The sequence below is a fragment of the Candoia aspera genome, chromosome 7 (assembly GCF_035149785.1).
Source record: "Candoia aspera isolate rCanAsp1 chromosome 7, rCanAsp1.hap2, whole genome shotgun sequence".
NCBI lineage: Eukaryota > Metazoa > Chordata > Lepidosauria > Squamata > Boidae > Candoia > Candoia aspera.
In genome coordinates, this window is record NC_086159.1 from 5,768,519 (window position 1) to 5,789,642 (window position 21,124).

The following is a 21,124-nucleotide window of genomic DNA, read 5'->3' on the forward strand; positions in this document are numbered from 1 at the left end:
AATATAAATAGGCTGGACAGATGTCTCTACGTAGAACAATTTTGGGCATTTTAGCTTTGAAGAAATGTTAAGAGATGTGGGAGAGGTGTGCAGAATTATTCCTGAACATAGCAGATGGCAGCATCTAGCTGACTTTAGCTGATCTTGAAAAACTAGTAAGCAGGGTGAGACTTAGTTAGGGCTTGAATAAGTAACCAGCTGCAAATCCTGGGATTGTAGATGAAACTGGGAAGTTAAAGCATCCCGGAATAAGGCAGTCCACTTCTGTATTGCTGTGAAGAAAAGTATATGAGTGGATAGTTTTGGAGTTGCAAAGAAACTACTTTGAGGCATTGAGCTTGTCCTGTTCAGACTATGCAACCAGGCGGGGTATTATCAAAAATACTCTTTATTAAGTAACTATTTACAATAATTAAGTCCTTGTTATATGAAGACTTGGTTCAACGAGCCCAAGTAGGCCACAAGAAGGCAGCAGAACAGGCTTGGAATTCGGAACAAGGCAGGACTCGGCTGGATGCCCCGGATTGGGCTGGATTCTCTGGACGGGGGACTTGGAACAAGGCTTGGAACTTGGAACAAGACTGGACTCGGCTGAAAGCCCCGGACTAGGGTGGATTCTCCGGACTGGGGGCTTGGAACAGGGCTTGGAACCTGGAACAAGACTGGACTCGGCTGAAAGCCCCGGACTGGGCTAGATTCCAGATCCTGAACAAGATAGGTGTGAAAGACCTGGACACTGCTGGGTGTACGAAGCACGGTTGGACAGGACCGAGGCGAAAAGGCGGCGCTGGAGTTTCAAGGCACGACTAAGCTGCTGGGGAGATCACGGAGTTTCAAGGCTGGATGCAAGGCGGACACTGCTGGGCATGGCTGACGCAGATTCCTTGGCGGCAGCAGAGGCAGATTTCAGTGCCTCCTCAGAGTGGAGCAAAGGCACTGATTCCTCTTTGGCAACAGACACTGCCTCCGACGCAGGTAAGAACCCTTCTTCTGAAGCTGCAGGCTTGGAGGATCAGTTGCCTCCGGCAGCTCGCTTTTTGCATGGCTGCTCTTTATCCCGATCTTTGGCGTGCTTGGACTCTCCTGTAGCCAGTCGGGCTGCTATCTCCTTTGCATGCTTTTCAGCCCATCATTGGTGCATGCTGATTGGAGGATTCAAATCCTCCCCTGAATCTTGGCCAATCAGTGCCTTATACTCTTCCCGCGCTGCTGACCCAGCCGGGTAAGTTTCCAATTCCTCCTCTGACTTTGAAAGAGTTTCACTTTCCGAGTCAGAGGCAGGCTTGGTTCTGACAGAGCTTGGCTTGAAGGAATCTTGACCTTTCCATTTTAGAGGAATTAGGTAAGGAGAGAGCCTATGAACTTGAGAAAAAAAGACTCAAAATAGATAAAAGGGTTTCTGCACATAGTGCAGAGTCACACTAAAGGCATATGGAGTGAGTATTGCAAACGTCGATAGGACAGTTACCACCTTCTATATCAGAGCAGGATGACTCTAAATTAGCAGGGGAAGCTACCCAAGAAGACTTGGATGCAAGACTCTGATATCTTGTTTACGAGCTTCCACTAGCCCTCCGGCTGGCTATTCTGGGATCACAGGAATGTGATCCAGTGAGCCTCCTCTTACTGAAAGGAGGAGCCTTTCATTTTCATTTATTTAGTACTGGAAAATAGGAAATCAGATTCTCTTTGTGATCTGCAGCAAATCATCAAGTTATGAGTAGATCCTGATTTGCCTCCTGCTTGCTATAAGTTCAAACAGAAGGGAGTCCAGCATTAATACTGGGATTCTGGTTCCATTTATTCTTTCCTGAATGTGCCACTTACAGAAGAGAGTGTTATAAGGATGCCATTTTAAAGAGAATTTTGATAAATTGGAAGGGACTGAGAAGAAGCAACAAGAAAGATCAGAGGACTGAAATGAAAAACCACCAGGAAAGAGTGAAGGAATTCGGTCTGTTTAACCTTGAAAAGACAGAGTTGTGACATAATAGACTCATACCAAAAAGAGTGTCACACAGAATGTCAGTACCTGGTTTCTACTGTCCAGGATGAAAAATCATGATCTTAGGCTGCGTGACTAGATTTCTCATCTAGAAATAGACCATTCATTCATTCATTCATTCATTCATTTTCTATAGTGCAAGGACATGTCTGAACTAGTATTCGTAATCTTATCCAACATGGCCAATGGCACTGGATAGTAAGAGCAGTACTTTGGATGGTTTGTGTGACAGAACCTCAATTTAATATTGAAAGTATCTGTCTGTAGAAGGTGCCAGACTTCTGAACTGACCAGGGTATGTATGTATGTATGTATGTATTGCCTTTGAATCAGTGTTCACTCCTGGTGACTACCTGGACTAGTCCCTGTGGTTTTATTGGCAAGATTTTTGGAAGTGGTTTGCCATTGCTGCCTTCTGAGGGTGAGAGAGAGTGACTGGCTCAAGGTTACTCAGCTGGCTTTGTGCCTAAGGCAGGACAAGAACTCATGGTCTCCAGGTTTCTAGTCTGGTGCCTTAACACCATATTTACATTTATAGAAATAGCTCTCTCTAATTTGCTATTCTCAGAAAAAATGCCAAACTAAACCCTAACCCTTGCATTAAACTTTATATATAGATATATAAATTAGAAAAAGTGGACTACAATCAACAGGGATCCCAGCTGAACAGAAACTGGAAAAGCATATTTGCCTTTGTCTAACAGGAGAATTTCTGCAAAGACGGGGTCTGAATTTGGGCCCTTCCTCCTTACACCTCAACCCTCTGGGTGGTTTCTCTTTTTAATAGTTTTTTTTTTTTTGAGCATATGCAATGCATATCACCTTCACCTTTATCACCATCACTGTTGAACTTTGTAATGGAGACAGCTTGGTCTTTCTGGGCCCTTCTTCTTTTGTAAGAGTTGAAGACTTTGTATTACAGTGATTCAGGAAAGTTCTTGCGAAGTTTATCTCCACTAGACCACTTGTAGCCAATTGGAGAGTGGGGAAATGGCCAGAAAACAGTAGGAGGGCTGGTAGATGGAGCATTCTTTTTGAAATTGAAATTTAAAATGGCACCTTTTACTGGGATCCTTGTTCAACAAGTTGTTTCACTTTGCTCAGTGCCAGAGCTGTTACAGAAATGGGGCGGAGATGCATGTAAATGGGCCAACCAAAATAGCACCAGAAAAAGTGAGAACAGAGCTTGAAATGCAAAGCAGGGCCCCCAGGGAGAAGAGTAGGGAATTTGGCTGTGCTCAGTGGTGCCTTAAAACCATGTATTAGCATTTCATCCATATAATCCTCAAATTGCAGTTAAAGAATTTGGGATGGGTCTACTATATAGGGAACACTCAGCTTTCAAACTGTCAAGAGGAGTGCTTTCTATCTTTATTTTTTTTGCAATTTGTGCAGTTGATCAAATGAATGTTAAGTATTTAGTGTTCTAATCAGAGAAAGCAAAATCACAAATGGTAAAAAAAAACAATTGGGCATTGTCTGTACAGTCTGTCCTTCCTATTAAATTCCATATATAAGCCAAATAAAATTTCTAAATCAAACCTATTTAATTAGAGCATAGTCCTTCCTGATGTGCAAGCATGGTGGGTCCCTTCAAACATGATTTCTCCCTTCTCAGTATTGGGGAGGCATGGAAGCAGTTGCCTTCTCCAGGGCAGTTTGACAAATGGGCAGCATTTTATGTTTCATCTGCTTAACTTTTCCTTTTCCCATCTTTTTCTGTTACATTATTCCCATGCCAAGTTAAGTAAAGAAAAAGGCCTATCAAGATCCCTTTTCATGTGGGATATTGGGAAAAGCTACAATGTTTTATGTATTAATTCTGAATGTCCTAATCATAGAGGCAAAGAAATACCAGTCACCCTTTTTAGCAACTACTAGGCAGTCCCTTAGCTTGTGATGTTATGATTCATAAGATATTGCTCTGGTATTTTCAAGGAACTTGATTTTGCTATACAAGATTCTGAAAGAGTGAACTGTTGTTAATAGTATTATAGTTTCTGTTTCTTTTTGTATTACCTTCTCTCCTGTTAAAAACTAGTTCGCATAGTGCAGTGTATTAGTGTATTAGAATCATAGAGTTTAGAAGGAGCCTTGAAGATTAAACAAATCAAAGACTAAGTATAGTACTTAATCAACTCTTTCCTAGGCTAATCATACGAGCTCCTTCATAAACCTTGGCCTCTTTGCTCTTTCGGCATCTTGTTTGCTTTCCTCTGGAGTTACTTGAGTTAGCCAATATTATTCTGAAATTTAGTGCCTAAGACTGGACACAATAATCCCAGTGAGGTTTGACCTGAACAAGTATGGTGCTAGTTTTTTTTCATCCATCCATTCATTCTAATAGTGTGCAAAATAAATGAAAAACAAGGTAGGCAGATTTCTGTTGAACGTTAAGAAAAACTTCCTAATGATAAGAACAGATCAGCAGTGGAACGAAGTTCTAGAGAGGTGGTAGACTCCTCTTTATTGGAGGTGTTCAAGTAAAGGCCAGATAGCCATCTCTCTAGGACCCCTAACTTAGATTCCTGCACTGGCCAGAAAGTTGTACTTGATGGTTTCAAGGGCCCTTTCTAATGTAAGGATGTTATGGTATGTTAAATGTGATGTTTGATCTTGGGCACATTTTTAGGCATTTTAAACACCCAATCCAAGCACAGGGATTGGACTCAGTTGAGTATGTGGCCCCTTTCAACTTTATGATTCCATTTTTTAAAAATTAAAATTGCTGATAAAAACATAGACTAGCTAGGCTGACCTCCATACTCTTGTATAAGTCATTGCTAAGGTTTGTGTCTTTTCAGGAAGGCAGTGTGATCAGAGGACTTCCACAAAATAGTCCTAATAGTAGACTTGAACTATATTGTTCAGTTTAACAGTTGCTCATCCTAAGACTAGGCTTGCACAATGCATTAAACGAGATTTAAATGGGATTGGGTAGTTTTTATTTCTCTGTGATGTGGCTTTTCCCACTCAGCCTTAAGATGTTGTGTAACCCAGTCTATCATGTTAACTATAAGATGATTTATTTATTTTGACATAGGTGGTCATCCAAACATGTAATAGTATATTATAAACCTGCCTTTAAAATTAAGATGTGGTGTGAACCCGGCCTATAAATGAAGTATTTCTGGAATAATATGAATACATTTAAGCTATATAGGAACATTTATATGTAAGACTAACTTGTTTCCAGAGGAGGGGAGATAGTCAAGGAAATATATGTGTTGTATAAAATAATTCAGAGTTTACAATTGGCTCAATTAGGCATGGCTAATTTCCCCTCTAATGTGAGAACAAAGTAGAGGATATTTATTTGAAACAAATGGATTTCTTATGTGACATATAATTAAGAAGTGGGACTTGTTCATTCTGGAAGATCCTTGAATAATTGCAGCAGAGGAAACACAGGGTGATCCAGTTATTTGGAGGAACTATTTCTCAGCTCCTGAACAAAAATACTTTAATGGCCAGAAAAGCATGGAAGCAGTGGCTATTCCTATAGACAACCAGTGGAATGGTAATTAAAATGCATGGCATATGTACTCATTTCCTTGATTGCTTCCTGCTTTATAGTGCTTGGTTAGCAGCATGCAAGACAATTGGTTCCCTTCTATACCATTTTCTTTTGCATGAGATCTGCTGGAGGATGCCTCCGAGCATCAGTGCATCTACAGTATAACTCACCTGTTAGACCCTCCCAAGAAATTACAAATTACATTTAAATCAAATTTCATTCAAATTTAATGGGCAAATTGAATCAGGCCTCAATCCTGTGACACTTCTACTGCTTGAGTAGGGAAATTTCACAAAAAAGTTGTATTTATGAGATTTCAGGCTAAAATACTGACATGGGATTTCACAACTTTGCATGATTCAAGTAATGGGGGGAGGTGTTTGCATATGAAAGTTATCTTTGATAATACAGAGATTACATTTATTAGTGACTAGAAACCCCTTGTGGACTTTTTGCTGAAAAAAGAAAAAAAAATGAATTTGGGATGTATGGGTTTGATGATTAGAAAGAGTAGCTTATGGAAGAAGGAAATTATGATGTAACCTTAGAGAGAGAAAGTAAAATGTAAGTGTGTTTATAATCGTTGTCAGAAGCTGCTTCTTTATAATCTTTTTTTTTCTTTTTCTTTTCTATTTCTTTTGCAATTTTTTCTTAATTTTTATTTTCTTAGACTCTTTTCTAATGTTTGTATTGCTTTTATTTTGTTAAAATTTTCTTCAATAAAAATTATATTAAAAAAAGATGGTAAAGAAATCGATAAAGAGCTTTACCATGGCTTGTTGAGATTCACACACACACACAAATCAATAAACCTATTCTCCAGTCTTTTATTATGTATACACACACACACACACACACACACACACTTATTTTAGGGCCAGATTGACAAGAGATCATGATTACAAGACTCAGCAATGGAAGACTTGTAAATAGAATTAACAGGCAGCGTGATATTACCACTCGCTATTAGCAATGATAGGAGACCGCAATTACATCCAGGCTCACCTTCCCCAGACCTGTCTTCAGATGTGCTAGGAATGCATATCCAAGAATTCCTAGCCTTCGGCTACCCATCCGATAATTTTGTTCATCACAACACAACCACATTTGGACAGTACCAAATCCTGAAAACCAAACACTGGGAGTAAGCAATAATGTTGGGATTTGTTTTTCTTGGTTGAACAGCATTTCTTCCTTCCTTATCTGGAGTGGTATAACAAATAAAGTTCCCCCAAGTCTACTCAACAGCCCTTGGAGTTTCTGATGATATACATCTTACTAAGTAGGGCCAATCATATTTGACTTTTCATTATCAGCCAGAACCCTATCAGTTCAGATCGAATGCCTTTTTAAACCAGAGAGTCCAGGCCAAGAGTGAAGAGGCCAACTCCATCTCTGGAAGTAGCATTGGCCTGCCTTTTGTCCCATATCCCTTTCACTCCCACAGTGACTGGATCTTAAGGAAATAACACTTTTTAGAAAGTTCATGTGTAGCATTGCTGGGAAGTGGTGGCCACTGCGTCACTTCAGGACCCTTGCTGGAGTGTAAGGCAATATGAAAAAAGTGCCGTAAGATTGTGAGTGCATGGGAGGAAGCATGTTAGAAACACAAGGTCCCTCATTCATCTAACCCATTTTCCAAAGTCAGTGAAATTTTCCACCCCTCACCCAATGAAGTTCTCCCATATTCCAAATGTCTTTGTGAAAGAGGCAGAAAAAGCAATGACTTTCGCAGGGTGAAGGATTTTATGAAAGTCAGGGCAGGCTTCAGTATAGTACATAACGCTTTGCAAAGAAAGAGGAAATAGTTCCCTGCCAAAAGGAACTTGTGGTCTAGAAATAGATGTAATGAACAAGCAGAAGGAGGTTAAAGAAATGGGGTCAGAGGGAAGAACATGTGATAATTGCAGCTATTTGTTCTTTGGCTACATCGCAGTTAGCTACTAGGAATAAGGATTTGGGGGTGGGGTTTCCAAGGAAGTAAAAGGAGAAATGTCCATAGACATTCTGAGAGCCAGTTCCATGCGTAAGTGGCAACATTTTGATTGCCAATTATGTTCACCACCATAAAGTCTAGAAATTTTTCTTAAAAAAATATTAGCTGAGTTCTCTAAATACTGATCTCCCCACCTCATTCTGTACTTCTCTGTACTATTTTCTTTACTCACACAGAATTGTTACACACATACAGCATTGTTCAGATTGGAAAATTCAGCACAGGGAATATTATCCTGTCCAGGGAGATTACGTTGTTGTGAATGAACAATATAGAATGAATGAAACCAGGACTGTAAGCAGCAAATGCTGCCAGCGAGCACACACATTGCTTTAGTGTATGCTTTTTCTGTTTCAACAGTTTTTGGACTGTCTCATTGTTGATGCAGTTCTTTTAAATGCTGCACAGAAACAAATACAGAGGGAAGGTGCTGTGTGTAAGAAATTAATCTGAGAGAAGCTATTCTCAGAAATGTTCCAGTATTTTTTCAAGCTCAGCATCTTTCAGGAATCCATCTTTCTTTTTGCAGGGACAGGTCACAGTCTGCAAAGCCAAACTCCTTACTCTTTCCTTAATGGACCAAAAATGGGCAGGTGTCAAATTATTTCTTGTTTTTTATTTCCTGCCACCACCACCCCCGCCCCTTCAGGGAAGTTCCTATCCTGATATAGGTTTTTTCCTTATGTAAATTTACCAGAGGGCTTTGGCTACTGTTTCTGCTGAAAACCTGCTCAGTTCCTTAGAAGCTGCTCTGAAGTTCTCTTGTCATTCAGATTGTATCAAGCATGCATGAATAATAATGCATAAAAGGGTTTGGGGGTAAATTCCCATATCGCTGTGGTTTCTCACCCCTCCATTTCAGAAACCGTTTCCTTCTGTCCTCTGTGTGATACGGCAGGAGCACAAATTTGAGTTTTAGGTCTCCTCCCACCTTGATTATGACCTGAACTTTGCTTTCCTTCTAAATTGAGCATGCAAATTAAATCTTGGGTGGGGTGTGGCAGCAGCCTAGGACTCGTCTCGTCATGTGGACCTTGTGTTTTCCCTTGGCTTGGTCTTTTCTTAACAGCTCCAGGGGTTGCAGGGAAGAATTTTCAGGGTCAGGGAAGAACTTTCAGCTGGAAGGGAAGGAGGGGTCCAATTAGAATTGTTGTGCCTGACCTCACTGTCAGGTAAGTGAAATAATGTACATGATCAGATAGAGTGGGGAGGGAATGTGCATAAGAGGATTAACCCAGAATTTAAAATAACCCATCTGCAGTGTGCAGTTATATTGCATGGAAACCTGTTTGTTTTCTTCAGGAATTAAATACAGTTGCATAGTCCATTTGCCTTCTCTCCCTGCCCCCAGGGCCGCAACTAGGGTCAGTGTCACCGGGGGCAAACATGGATTCCGTGCCCATTTTGGTGCCTCCCCAGTGCTCATTTTGGCGCCCCCCCCAGCGCGGTGCCCGGGGCACATGCCCTGCTTGCCCCCCCCCCAGTTGCCACCCTGCCTGCCCCCCCCAGCTGTGGAATCTTATCTTGGGAAATGCCATTTAATTTCCGCATGTACATACTTCTTTATTTTAATTCTAAAAATAAAGAGCCGCTCCAAAGCAAGACGTCTTTTAAATTACCTTTCCTCTCCCCCCCGCAATGATTTCTGCTCTTTTTCTCTTCCCCCGTTCTCTAGTTTTGTGATTCTAATGTGTAACTCTGGGCCAACTTCTCCTGTACAATTAGGGAAAATAAAGGTGCTTCCCAGGGCAGGTTGGCAGATTTTGTTTTCACACAAGCACATTTGTGTTTTGGTGCCGTGCTTTTGAAGTAAGCAGTACATAACTCTACAGTGGTAACATCGAAACTTCTCTGCAGGAAAGAAATTCTTGGTATTCGGGTGTCTGGAGGTTGCAGGGCAGGAATAGGCAATCTGAGGTCCTAGAGGTTTGGGACTGCAGCTCTCCCAAGTGTCAGCCAGCATGGCTAACGGTCAAGGGTTCCCCAAATTATAACCCTACATGAATGGAGGCTGCCAGGTTGCCTACCTTAGCTTTGCCTTCTCTCGTAGTTTTCTTTGCTGAATGCTACACAGACCTTTTTGCGGTGTTTGGAAACCACATTGCTCTGACGTAAAACTCTCTGAACCAGTATGCATTATTACCTGGTCTTCTTGCAATTAAAGTGTGTTTAAATTGATTTGTAGCGCATCATTGGCTAATTTAAATCTGGCCAGTTCTTGCTTATGGGAGAAAATACTGTTGTTCCCGAGTGTAAAATGTGTGGTCTTTTTTGCAAGGTGGGGATGGGGATAATAGTATGTCTTGCTTGGGTGCTGTTTGAGGGGAAAGTGTTAGAAGTGTCTTCCGGAAGTATTGCTGGTAGAGAGTGGTTGCTACAGGTACAGATGAAAAAGTTCTACTTTAATCTCACCTCAGCTACCAATGCACTGTATTCAGATGCCTTAGTTGGGTTTCCCTTAGCTTCAGTCTGTTCATTCTTACCTGCTAAAATTATATTATAAATCAGTTCCCAACACCTCACCTTTCCGTAGTCAAGTGCACAACTTTTTTTTTCAGCTTGTTGTTTGGGCCTTGGGCTAATATACGTAGAATATTCTTTCATCAGATCTTTTTCAATTTGCGTTAGACCTTCTGATGCTGTAGTTAAACTGAAACCAAGTCAAAGCTGAGCTTCACTTTTGGTGGCTTCATGGATAAGTCCAGGCTGTTTTCTTGGCAACAATATGGAAGTGGTTCTCCATTGCTTTTTTCCAGGATGTTCTTTCGACTTCCCAGTCCCGTGGGTTCCTGGCGGTCCCCCTTCCAAATACTGGTCAGCCTGACCTTCCTTACCATGTTTTTAATTTAATTTAAAATAAATATTTCAAAAGCTTTTACTCATTATTTGATACAATGTACTACCAGTGCTTGACCTGAAATATTTGAGGAGAGTAGAATTAAAGTATACTGAATATGGGTTACATAAATGTCATATTATATAGAAAAAGTAATACAGACATTTAAAGATATTTTGTCCAATCAATACCTCCTGAAGCCTGAAAAACCTAACTACTACTTATTTTATTTATTTATTAAACAAATTTATATGGCCTCCCAACTCACACACAGTGACTCCGGGTGGCTTACAGAATTAAAATCCACAATATAAAAACCCGTCAACCTCCTAAGTATGTTCAGCAAACCTGCACTACCTCTATTCCAAGAAATCCGTAATTATTTAAACGAAGCAAGTAGCCCTTCCAAACCAAGGTTATTCAGATATATTGATGTGCTAAAGACTTTACGGACCAAAAGAACTGTGCATGCAGAGATGTGGGGTGGAAAATTTATCCAGAATTGTTTTGCCCCGTATCACTGGCATGAAGTAATGAAAGCATTATGAAGGACTTCTTCTTTGCCTATATTCAAATAAATGATGGTGAAGACTCCATAGATGTATTTCTCTGGCAGGGAAAAAGGATCAGGATCTTTGCTTTAGTGAGAGGCACTGATTGGATTTAGACAACAGGATTAAGTCTGATTTAAGGTTCACTATGAGTGGCTCCTTTCGAGTGAGCAGTGTTAGCTTGTTTTGAGCTTCCCATGTCATCAGAGCATTAAAAATAGCATCTTTGAGATAGAACAAGCCAGAAAAGAAAAGAGATGAATTGATTACAGCTGTTTCATGTTGTCCAAATGTGCCCACTGATTAAGCTAGGCAGCTGAGGCAGAGACATTGCAGGCTGCTTTCCAAGAAAGTATCGAGGACTGGGTTTGACATATCCTGCAAGCGTTTGGATGGTTGCAGCCAAACAAGCCAGTAAGTTTGACATGGATCCTCTTCCAAAGAATTCTGAAAATTCTTGTTTGGTGGCAGGTATGCTCAGCAGACAGCAGGGTCTAATGGACTGAGCTTTCCCAAGGGATCTGGTTAGCAGTCATGGGATCTAGTGAATAACTGAATTAGGATTGCTTGCTGGTGATTTCTCTCTTCTATTTATTTTTAAAAACATTTTTGGAGTTGTTTAGGGGCTATATCCACGACTTTCTGTGGTGGAACCTTGTCCTCATACCTCTTGTTATTCATCTCTGCTTTAAGCCATGATTTTTAATTACTGTTTCTTGAATAAATAAAAAATGCAGGCCCTGCACTGTAGCTTAGTGCAGCGTGTAACCTGCAGGACTCCCCTGTGGTTCACTTGGCCAACTTGACCTAGAAACTTTCCTAAGCAGCTCATCAAGATCATACTGATACTAGTATTGGAGGGCAGCCTTGAGGCTGTCAAGTCTAAGCCGCCTGCCCAGTACAGGAAAGTACTCTTATTACCTCTCTCTCCCTTTCTCCAGGCCAAATACACCTAGCACCTTCAATCTCTTTTCATAGCACTTAGTTTCTACTCCCCCCTTTGCTCCAGTTTCTCTAAATCTTTATAGAGTGCAGTCCCCAGAACTAGTTCCGGTATCGGAGGTGGAGTCTGAACAGATAAAGAACAAAGAGAAACCGTTACTGTACTTCCATCACTGAGTTTGCAATTAACTACTATTCCAATACCTTTTCCACAAGTACTATCCCTGGAATCCTGTGAAGAGTGGTTAAAGGAACTGGGTATGTTTAGCAGAAAGAAGAGATGTCTGAGGGGAGACAGGGTAGCAGTCTTCCAGTACTTGAAGGGATACCACAGGGCAGGGGGTGTAGATTTATTCTCCATCGTTCCTAAGGGTAGAAGAGCCAGTGGGTGAAACTTCACAAAGAGAGATCCAAACTTGAAATAAGGAAAAATTTCCCAACGTGAGAACTATTAGGCAGTGGGACAGCCTGCCTTCTAGAGTTGTGGGTACTCTATCACTGGAGGCTTTCAAGAAAAGATTGGACAGCCATTTGTCTGGGGTGGTATGTCGGGGTTGGATTCTATGAGCCTGCTCTGTCCTCTTGGGATTAGGTATCCTGTCTGATGTTGCTGCTTTCTGTGTAGTTTTCCCCTTATCCCAGAGCTGGTTGGCAGTGCACGTATGCTATTGGATTCCTCCAGGTCTGTGGTTTTAAACCACTGCAGGCTTAAACTGGAAGACTGGTAGAAAAATAGCTGTATCATCAGGAGCATAATCTTCTGCTTTGCCTTGTTGGCTGCCCAGATTAAAACTACCAAAACTGAAATGTGGCAGGTTTGGGCCAGTAAAGAGAAGACTATTGGATGTTTATGGTGTCTAAACACCTATATAACGACAGGTTTTCACATTCTAAAACTGATGTGCTATCAAAGCCTGTTCTGTTAAACTATAGTGATAGGTAATGGCCAAAGTTTAGGGTAGTTGAACATTTGCCATTATTGTCCCCACCCAACTCTAGAATAATAAAAACGGGTAATATTCCAATTTCTGTTCCTCTATTTGAATTGACTGTATATCATTTAGCCAGGGAATGTAAGAATCTCGTCACTGTGTCAACCTGATTCGTGACACTGTTATTTTGATATAATCCTTTACTGTAGTCAGTGGGGTAGGGAAAAGATTATGCTGGCATGAGGGTGTGCCTTTATTATACAATTCCAGAAGCAGACCAAAGCACACAGCCCTGTCTTGGCATACTGTGGCAGAGGTTGTAGCAGGGAAGCAAATGCACATTTTTTCTACATGCAAGGGGGTGAGGTAGCTCAGAACAATTGTCCAGAGCAGGTAAATAAGGTCACGATGTTCCTGTTTGGCTTGGGAAAGGAGAGCAATACACTGATTTCTTTAAAAGAGAAAAGCAGCAAAAAGATAAGAAATAAAACAGATCCTCACAGCTTCAAAAAGGTTGGGAAAAAGTCCTTTCCTGGCATTGGGAAGACATTAGCAACTATAACTTAAGCTCATTTTTTTTTTTTTTTTTACTGAAAGAGGTAAAAATGTAAAGTCAGGGTTGACTCCTGGAGATTACATGGGCTTGACCAGTTGTTTCTTGGCAGCAGTATGGGAGTGGCTTGATTATACCCTTTTTCACAATATAATTTTTGAAGTCCCAATTAAACCTACAACTCTGGGCTCTCCTGGTGGTCTTCTGCTAATCAGGTTCAGATCTGCTTAGATTTTCAAGGACAGCCATGTGCTGCAACACTTACTAATTTTTGAAAGAGGTACCTCTTGGCAAATAACAGGTAGTCCAGATATAGATTAAATGAATGAATACATACCTAATATTTTCATGGGTATCCTTTTGGGGGGAGATGGGCGGTGAGAGAAATGTGAATAATTAATCAATCAATCAATCTCTGGCAATATTCTATTAAAATGTAAGCTTGCATTTTGGATATGGGAACAATTTGCTGTGGAATGATTCATTTATTTCCAGTGTTTATATTCTGCCTCAGTCCTGACAATATCTGGGTGGGCAACAGTAAGATAAAATATTCAGTACAAAAAAACTTACACATAAAATAAAAGTACATAAACAGGCTGCTGAGGGACAATTAAAGTTGTAAAACACATTCAAACAGAATGGCTTTTTTGCAAAAAATAAGCAAGGTCAGGACCATTCACGGGTCTGAGGAGAAAATATTCCCAAGAGTTGGAGTGACCACTGAGAGGACCTTTTGCCCGGTCGATGCCCTATGAATGTCATGACAGGCCCTCTAGATGTCGAGACCAGACTGTCCCCTTCTGTTCTGTCAGGGCATTGCCTGATAGTGCACTCGTTTAAGTATTTACTTGAGGCAGTAGGCACTTGGCAAAAAGTTTATATGAGGTTGAGTCTGGTGTTTGTAAAATATTGGGTGAGGATATATTCACCCAGTCAATATGTCAATAATTCTCCACCCTTATCGTGTCCACAGAATGCTGCCCGATGACCCTGTTTAAAATCACTCAATCCCTTTTGGGGAAGGTGGGCCCAGTGATCCACCTACAGGGCAGTGCAGAGGAGTTTTTGGAGCATCTGCAGGATAAAATCGCTCGAATCCGCTCTGTTAGACTCCAAGCATGTCCATGGAGATACCAAGGGAGCGCTCTTACCCAGTTATCTGGGAACAGTTTGATCCTCTTGGACCCAAGGAAGTGGACAGGATCCTCCAGACAGTAAATGCCACCACTTGTCATGTAGACCAATGTCCCTCCTGGATGGTGAAAGCAGCTTGGGAGGTGACGTGGTTGGGTCCAGGTGAAGGTTAATGCATCCTTGAGAGAGGGAGTGTTTCTGACAGCCTTTAAGGAGGTGCTGGTGCACCCACTCCTCAGAAAGCCATTGCTGGACCCTACTGTTTTGGACAATTTTCATCTAGTTTCCCACCTCCCCTTTTTGGGGAAAGTGGTTGAGAAAGTGGTGGCATTGCAGCTCCAGAGGGTTCTGGATGAAACAGATTATCTAGACTCCTTTCAGTCAGGTTTCAGGCCCGGATATGGGATGGAAACAGCATTGGTCACACTTATGGATGATCTCTGGCGGGAGCGGGATGGAGGCAGTGCATCCATCCTTGCTCTCCTTGACCTCTCAGCAGCTTTCGATACCATCGACCGTGGTATCCTTTTGGGTTGGCTCAGGGAATTGGGGGTGGGCGTCGTCGTCTTGCGCTGGTTCACCTCCTTCCTCCAGGGCCAGTCCCAGTCAGTGGTGATAGGGAGTGAGAGATCCAACCCTCGACCCCTCCATTGTGGGGTGCCACAGGGTTTGGTGCTCTCTCCACTCCTTTTTAACACCTACATGAAACTGCTGGGCGAGATCATCCGTCGCCACGGGGTGAGGTATCATCAATATGCTGATGATACTCAGTTGTATATCTCCATCCCGGGTGAGGTAAGTGATGCCGTGACCGCCCTCTCTCGGTGCCTGGGGGCTGTAGGGGTCTGGATGGGGAGCAACAGACTTCGGCTGAACCCTGGTAAGACGGAGTGGCTGTGGGTTAATGGCTCTTCCGTATCCAGGACTTTGCCATCTTTGGTTCTGGATGGGGTTGCATTGCCCCAGACAGATCCGGTGTGTAACTTGGGGGTCCTCGTGGACTCACGGCTCCTGGTCGAAGAGCAGGTGGCAGCCGAGGCCAGGAGGGCCTTTGCACAGCTTTGTGTTGTGCAGCAGTTACACCCTTTCCTGGATCGGGAGGCCCTTCGGACGGTCACTCATGCCCTTGTTATCTCCCATATAGACTACTGCAATGCGCTTTACATGGGGCTACCCTTGAAGAGTATCTGGAAGCTTCAGCTGGTCCAGAATGCGGCTGTGCGGGCTATCTTTGGTGCCCCTAGAAGGGCACATGTAACACCTCTGCTCCGCGAGCTGCATTGGGTACCAGTTTGCTTCCGTGTCCAATTCAAGGTGTTGGTTATCACCTTTAAAGCCCTACATGGTATAGGGCCAGGCTACCTGAGGGACCGCCTCTTCCCCATTACATCAACCATCCCACCCGATGATGCAGAGAGGGCATGCTGCGGACCCCGTCAGTAAGAGAATTCAGTCTGTCAGGGTCCAGGAGGTGGGCCTTCTCTGCAGTGGCACCCACCCTCGGGAACATATTGCCCCTGGAGGTGAGGTTGGCCCCATCCCTCCTGGCCTTCCGGAAGAACTTGAAGACCTGGCTCTGCCACCTGGCTTGGGGTGGGGAGGAGAATAGTCATGCTTGGGGTTGGCTAGTGCCCTGAAGTACCCCTTCCACGCAAAGACTGAACCAGAACATAGCCATCTGGACTTTACTTTTATTTATATGTATTAGTGATAACATAATTTTTATAGTGCATTTTTATATATTTATTGTCTTTGTGATTATTTTGTTGTAAACCACCCAGAGTCCCTCTGGTGGGAGGAGATGGGTGGTGACAAATTCAATAAATAAATAACAAATAAATAAATATATCCATTAAATCAATCTCTTGGAGTGGTTATGTGTTACTGTTATTTATTCTAAGATCTGTACCATGCCAGCTAGCAAGAAATCCTGAGTTCTGGCATTAGCTATCAATAATTTGGAATACAGGTTCATATGTAATGGAACCACTGATAATTTTCTTAGTTTATATCTCATCTTTCCTCTGGGAGCTCCGTGCAGCTTATATGGAGATCATCTCTCTTCATTTCATCCCACAACAGACCTGTGAAGTGGGTTGAACTGAGAGAGACTAATTGGTCTAAAGTCACCCATTGAATTTTCATGCCCAAATGTGAGCTTGGATCTGGGTCTTCAGCTTGCCATCGTTCTTATAATAGTTTGTCTCAGCCTTCCACAAGTTGGGTATTTACCAAAGATGTGGATTACAACACTCAAGAATTCCCCAGCCAACTTAAAGTAAAACAGAGTTTGACCGGTAGCGGAACCCAACTGTACAACTCAGCTACTGTACACTGCTCCCACGTTAACATTATCTGTGAGACAGACTCTTGCCTTTTGGTTTTCAAGTCTGTTGAGTAGGATCACTTGTAATAAAATGTCTGATATGCTGTACTTCCAACTTTAAGAACTCTCACGCCTCAAATACAGATGAACCAGAAAAATTATGGGTGGTTGTCCTCTATGACAGCTTGGGAGTACTGTTGGGACTCATATGTAAATCTTGAGCTGAAAAGGCGCCACAAAAATATGGGCTCCAGGTAAATTAATTTTTTGGTACAAGCTTTCAATGTCTACAAGGGTGAATAATAAGCCAGCTGTGTTGTCTTGCTCCATTACTATGTTTGAATGTCACGACAAACCATAATTCATGAACCAGCAGTTCCTTCAAGCTCATGAGCTAGATCAAGCAACATGAAGTGTAAGGGTCATATAACACGACCCTGCTTCCTTCTCTTTGTTTTCATTCTGCACACGAGTGTAGGATTTTCAGGGAACGTTGGTGCCTTTGTCCCATTCCCTCCTTTGATGTTTCCCACCTGTTCAGTGTATAATAGGAGATTTTTTTATTTATTTCCAGTATTTCTGTAACACCACAATTACACAGCTCTAGGTGGTTTACACATGAGGCCATAAAAACCATAAGCATAACTGCCGCAGGATGAGGCTAGGCCTTTAGACCTCCTCTCCCAGAGGCCCTGTGGAACTGCCAGCCCTTTGGCCCTGCTTTCCTGCTGTGGAGTTGCTGGTTGGTAGGTACTGCTGCCACTGCCAATCTATCTGGGGAGTTACCTTCACTTGACATTCTCTCCTGTAATCCCACTATGGGACAGATTGCTATCCCACAGCCTACAGGGAAACAATAATAATAGTAATTCGGTAGCACCAGCTCTTTTAAAGCATGTGACCAAGGAGATTGTGCCCTTCCCCTGTTTTAGAATATGATTAACCAGACAAGGAATAATCTAACTTTGTTAAAAAGAAAAAGGAATATAGAAATTGCTTCGGAATTTTAAGGAGTCACATTGAAAATACTCAGTGGTAAAAGACTCGGAATTGCTGAGCTGCTAAAATATAGACAGTATCTCCAGAGAAACTCTCACACACGCACACCCCACCCAGAAAAAGCAGACAGGAGAAGTTCAAAACCAGAAGATTCTGAGCAAAACACGACACAAGTTGCAGGCCTGGTCTTCTGGAGGGAGTGTGACCCTCTTCAGAGCACCTGGGGGGCCATCCAGCTGTCATGATGTTGACAGTTTATGGTAGTTGTGGTGGTCATGAAATCCCAGCAATGTTGTTTGTTTATTCAAGCTGTATGGCACCCAAATCATCCTGAGGAATTATCCACTAATGCTGAGGTGAGACTGGGCAGCCGGTGCAGGGGTGCCACAGTGCAGCTGGTATAGCTTGTACCTTCGTCACAAATACACATACTGAGTCTCACATCTGGCCTTCAGTGGAACAAGGCTGATGCAAGAGCTGAAACCCAGATGATCGTATTTCAGCCAGGGTATCCCCCCTGTCTTCGACCAGGTTTCAGTAATACCCAGTGAAAATGAGACAAAGTTAGCCTGGCATGACTAATTAATGACAAATCCATGCTGATTTTTGGTAATTGCCACATTGTTTTCAAGGTGCTCACAGAACTTTGTATATGTCAACAAGCATTTATCACAGTCTCTCAGTTGGAGAGCTATCTAAACATTTGAAATGTATATACAAGTGTGTATCTTTAATTTCCCATGTTGTTTTAACTGTAACTTATGTAATATGATATAAACATTTCCATGAGTCTCAGTTTTGATTAGTATGTGACAACTATATTCTTGAGAGGAGCTTCTTTTTTTTCCTTTTCTACCTTCCTTTTGTATGTGAAATAACAGTTCAGTTTCAAAAAACCTTAGTAAATGATTACAAAAATAAGGGGAACAAATTTGTCCAGAATTCATTTTTTCCAGGCATGCGCATTTAATTGTATTTTAATTTCTTTCTTTTTAGTCTGAAGCATAATGATCAAATGTATCAAACATAATGCAACTGTGGTGGGGTAGTCAAAGAAACAGTACTGACCATGGCAAACCAAGATAGTGAAGAAAATTAGTCAAAGGAAATAATCTCAAACTCGAATACAGAGCTAGGAATCATAGAACCTGTTGCTTCAGACATCTGGTCAGGTGCTCTGAACACACGTGATCTTTCAAATGGAAATCTTAGGATCTGTCCTCTGAAAAGTGAGTGCTGTATACTGGGTGGTGGACACAAAACTTGAATCAGCAGGATGCAGTAAGAACACTGTCCTATTTTGGAAGGTCATGGGAGGGGGAAAAAGCAGATCTAGTCAAAACAAAAACCATGTGCATTTGGGCGATTATATCGGGAACTGGCAAACCTTTTAGTTCCATATCCTCCAGAATTACGTGAAGCCTTACAGAATTATCAGATCTGGCTGAGATTAACCAATCTCTTACTAGATTGGGCAATCAGCCAGTTCAGAAGCATTTTTAAAAATTTTCATTTCGTTTCAGGGGACTGCAAATACCTTTGAAGGGAGCATTACGTTGCCATTATCTTATTTAGATGCAAGCTGAGTGACTCTGAAGAAGTGGGGTGTGTGTGTCTTACTATCAGTCCAAATAGCTAAGACTGTGATCCCAAACTGCCATGAGTTTAGTACCAAAGGAACCAAGAGTTAGAGGAACTGGGGACTCTGATTTAAATAAAGGTGGTCCCAGTCATGCAGAGATTAGGATTGAAGACAGCAATAGAGGATCAAAAGAGCTGGAAACACGTGTGTGTTCAAAGTTAAGCCAGGGTTGAGAAATCTGAGGTAGTACTCAGGATAATGGAAGACAGAGTTTTGTTTACTTTGGAAAGCATGTTTTATATGGCCAAAGCTTTTATCAGGCTAAAGGGATGTTTATTGGCTGCTGAGATCAGTTGACTGAATATTTAGGCCTGAACATTCCATTTGCAGAGAAAATGCAATTACCCATTTTCTGGGTTTGTATGCTAAATTGAGCCATAAAGCAACTAAACAGGCTTAGCTTGCACAAAACATTCACACACACAAACCCTGGACAAGATTACCATAAACCACCATCTACAAGTGATATGAATACAGTCACTATGCCTTTAATCCAGTTAACTATCCTAGTTAAAAACATGATCGTAATCTTGTTATAAGGCACCTTATATAATTATTGTAGTAAGGCATGATTTTGTTAACCATGATTTCTTAAGCCAGTTAGGTTTGTACATCACACTATGCCATAAATCATGGTTTAACAAACACAGCAGCTGGGTTCTAACATGTTAAGCCATAACAAATTAAATTTTTGCTTTGTGAAATATGTTAATCCAGTGTATAGCCATCTGGTATTTCCAGTTTGAGAGGCAAAATGAGGATAAAATAATAGGGCTGTGTGCTGAGTTCCTTTGCTAGTTAGAGCAAATTGGACTAAGTGTAGCACTGGGAAGATGCTTATAAAGCTGATGCCTACTGCTAGCCTATTATATACCAGCTTAACCTAGTAATTTTCTGGCTTCATCTCCAAATATTGTATAACTCTAGTTAAAGCGTGCCTTGATGAATGACAGGAATGAAGATAATTACCAGTGTACCCCTGGATTTTTCATTTGTTCACATGGGTATATAAATGCATGCATTTATTTTTATAGCATTGCTGGAAACAAAAAGAATGGGAGCAAACAAGAAGTTTCACAGTTGTTGACAGTGGCACCCTTTCTGATGACCCCGTGTGAAGTATTTTTCAGGATAGTGGCTCACTATTTTTGAGGTGGAATTAAGTTTCATTGCATGAGCAACTATACCATATATCTGTATCTGCTGTGAGCTTTACATGTGTGTTGTAAGAAAGCAAACAAAGGACGTACATGTGCTATTTTAGCTTGCAGACTCTTTAAAATGCCTCCTACTTACAGAAGGGGCTTGTGGAGTTGGGGAAGGAGCTCATCTCTCATGAGGTGCAGAAGACATTCTGTTGGAAAGCACAGGCAGAGTGTGGAATAATTATTTTAAAGCAGTTACTCTGAAATTATTATTTTAAGGATTTTCAACAATTACAGATAGAATTTTGTCTAATACGCACCAATGGCAATATAATCAACTTGTCTGATTTCTAAGTATGGATCAGATGTCTTAGCTGCCTGAAAGAAGCCTGAAATGGCATCATTTTTTGTGTTTTTGAAATTAAACCAATTTTGAAATTATATCAGAAATTGAAAAATATTTTTAATGTCAAAATTAATGATATTTATGACTTCTGGAATAAAAAGTTGGAATACCCGATAATGGAATATCAGTGGATCCAA

At 41.6% G+C, this 21,124-nt stretch overlaps 1 long non-coding RNA gene across 1 annotated transcript in view; it reads left to right on the forward strand.

The window, feature by feature from the left end:
• Nucleotides 1–8,580: 8,580 nt before the first annotated feature.
• The window catches only part of LOC134501188 (uncharacterized), a 75,220-nt gene continuing 62,676 nt past the window's right edge, over nt 8,581–21,124 (forward strand). The window contains exon 1 of the long non-coding RNA XR_010068317.1: nt 8,581–8,690. This is a non-coding gene — a long non-coding RNA (uncharacterized LOC134501188). The remainder of the gene's footprint in view (nt 8,691–21,124) is intronic.